We start from the raw sequence: 3,003 nt of genomic DNA, 5'->3' as shown, positions 1-3,003 counted from the left end.
CGTAGTGACAGTCTTGGGAACCCAGTGTGTGTGGGATGCCAGCGGTCATATCCTATACAAAATACAATAAATAAATAACGTCATGAAAATAATTCACATCATAATTCTTTAATACGTACTGGCGTGAACATAAGGTGGTTAAATAGAGCAACTTTACAAAAAAGATGGGGAAGATGGGGAAATAGACCAACTTTAAAAAAAAGAAAAAGGGCCCTCGTGGCCCAGTGGGTAGAGTGATGCACTTTGAGTTTGGCGTGAGGGAAGTGAGGGGCGCGTAGGTTCGAACCCCCCTCTCGGAACTCACAAAAACCTTGAAAGAGCATCCCTCCATCACCATGTGTGATGGAACTGCCCACGGGGAGGAGGGGAGGTGAGTGCGCAGCACCTCCCTACCCCTCCCCAGGGGAGTAAGGCACCGCCTTACCGGCCCCCGGGAGAGCAAGGGAGGTGAGTGCACAGCGCTTCCCTTCTCTCCCCTACCTAACCCTGGCAAGTCTACGGACTACCAGGCAAAAAATAATAAAAAAATAAATAAATAAAAAATAAAAAATAAAAAAATAAATAAATAAGGGTAAGTGCATAGCACTTCTCTTCTCTCCACCTAACAGAATAAAAAATATAAAGGTGAGTGCATAGCACTTCCCTTCTCTTCCAACCTACCAGGCAAAAGATAGAAAAAAAATAAATAAAGAATTAAGGTGAGTGTATAGCACTTCCCTTGTCTCCGGCAAAAGATAGAAAAGAAAAAATAAAGAATTAAGGTGAGTGCATAGCACTTCCCTTGTCTCCTAACCTACCTCGCAAAAAAAAAAATAAAATAAAATAAAATAAAATAAATAAATAAATAAAGATAAATAAATAAATAAATAAAAATAAATAAAAACCTCCTTACCACCTCGGACCTCGGGAGAGCAAGGGAGGTGAGTGCACAGCACTTCCCTTCTCTCCCCAAGTCTACGGACTGCCAGACCAAAAAGAATAAAATATATATAGGTATAAAAAATAATAATAAAAGTAATAAAAAAAAGATAAATGAAAAAATAAGTAAATAAAACAAAACAATAAAACTCCTACTCCCCCCTCAATAAAATTGACTGAGTCTGGCAATCAACAATGAATAATAAAAATAAAACAATACCAACTGACTGACCCTGACAACCCCAAAGACCACCACCCACCTGGGAAGCACGGGAGGTGAGTGTGCAGCACCTCCCTACCCTTCCCAGTCTCCCAGTTTGACTTTGACCACCAATCTGACTCATCCTACCAACTCCAAAGAGCAACTCCAACTGTACAGACCACCACCACCACCACCCTTCTGATCTCGGCAAGGTGAGTGCGTAGCACTTCCCTGGACTGACCCTGACTGACTGACCCTGGCAACTCCAAAAACAACCAACCTGACTGACTTACAGATATATAATCACCTAACTGACTGGCCCTGGGGAGCATGGGAGGTGAGTGTGCAGCACCTCCCTACACTTCCCAGTCTCCCAGTTTGACCTGACTCATCCTGGCAACTTCAAAGAACAACTCCAAATGTACAGACCAACAGTACCTCCTACTCTGTAAAGTAAAAACATAATAAAGTAATAAAGTAAAAACAATAAAACTCCTACTTCCCCCTCAATAAAATGACTGAGTCTGGCAATCAACAATAAATAATAAAAATAAAACAATACCAACCTGACTGACCCTGACAACTCCTAAGACCACCACCCCACCTGGGAAGCACGGGAGGTGAGTGTGCAGCACCTCCCTACCCTTCCCATCCTTCTAGTTTGACTTTGATCCCCAATCTGACTCATCCTAGCAACTCTAATTGTACCGACCACCACCAGTACTCCCCACCCTGGCAACTGATCCTGGCAAGGTGAGTGCGTAGCACTTCCCGTGACTCATCCTGGCAACTCCAAAGACCCACCATCCTGACCGCCCCTGGGAAGCACGGGAGGTGAGTGTGCAGCACCTCCCTACACTTCCCAGTTTCCCAGTTTGACTTTGACCACCAATGTGACTCATCCTACCAACTCCAAATGTACACACCACCATCACCACCCCTCTGATCTTGGCAAGGTGAGTGCGTAGCACTACCCTTGACTGAGTGGGCCTGACTGACTGATCCCGGCAACTCCAAAAACAACCAACCTGACTGATGTTACAAATGTAACCTGGGGAGCATGGGAGGTGAGTGTGCAGCACCTCCCTACCCTTCCCAGTCTTCCACCAACCTGACTTGAATTATGACTGGGGAGCAAGGGAGGTGAGTGTGCAGTACTCCTACTATCCCCACTCTGAATACCCTATCACCAACCAATTCAGACCACCAAACTGTCTTAGAAGAACAAGAACAGGAAGCAACGCCATCAGAGGAAGAAGAAGCAGCAGCAGCAGCATTACCGCCATCAGAGGAAGAAAACAAGAAAAAGAAGCAAAGAAAAAGAATTACCACCACTGTTATCGGAGGAAGAAACAGCAGCGTCACCGCCATCAGAGGAAGAAACATATATATGTAAACTACGACTGGTCAAACTTTCTATGGCACCAGGCTAAGTTCGACCTGTGATGGGCTGTGTTTAGCAACGCCTTGAGATAAGAGGGAAAAAAGTTCCAGGGGTTCATGAAAGGAAAGTACGCTAACAGGGGACTGATTGTGAAAGTGCCAGGCAAGGCTGCTGCTTCAGACATCCACACTTCAACTTCAACTATGCATGCGAGAATGTTGCTGTATTCTTCCTCCTATTCCTCCTTTTTTTTTCTTCCGCAGAAGAGTGTCTTATTACTCAGTCCAAAGGCGGCAGTTCTTGTATAAGACTTGCAAACCTGTGTCCACTCATCCCAACTATCCAGAAATATATCTAATCTTCTAAAGGTCTGGCATCACGTGTTCAAGAGATTTATGTGTATTTTTTTATTTTATTTATGGTGGTGGTGGTGGTGGTGAAGGTGTAAATCTAGAATGAGAGTGAGCGTCTTTGTGTTTCCTCCACCGGGACGAAGAAA

At 44.5% G+C, this 3,003-nt stretch overlaps 1 long non-coding RNA gene across 1 annotated transcript; it reads left to right on the top strand.

Annotated features, from left to right (window-relative positions):
- The first annotated feature begins 217 nt into the window (after positions 1-217).
- LOC135116423 (uncharacterized) lies at positions 218-1,135 on the top strand. Its single transcript, XR_010276308.1, has 2 exons — positions 218-698; positions 762-1,135. It is a non-coding gene; the product is annotated as an uncharacterized LOC135116423 (long non-coding RNA).
- The last annotated feature ends 1,868 nt before the right edge of the window (positions 1,136-3,003 follow it).

Source organism: Scylla paramamosain, chromosome 31, assembly GCF_035594125.1.
Source record: "Scylla paramamosain isolate STU-SP2022 chromosome 31, ASM3559412v1, whole genome shotgun sequence".
NCBI classification, from domain to species: domain Eukaryota; kingdom Metazoa; phylum Arthropoda; class Malacostraca; order Decapoda; family Portunidae; genus Scylla; species Scylla paramamosain.
The sequence above is the reverse complement of the archived record's forward strand: the minus strand, read 5'-3'. Positions and strand labels throughout refer to the sequence as shown.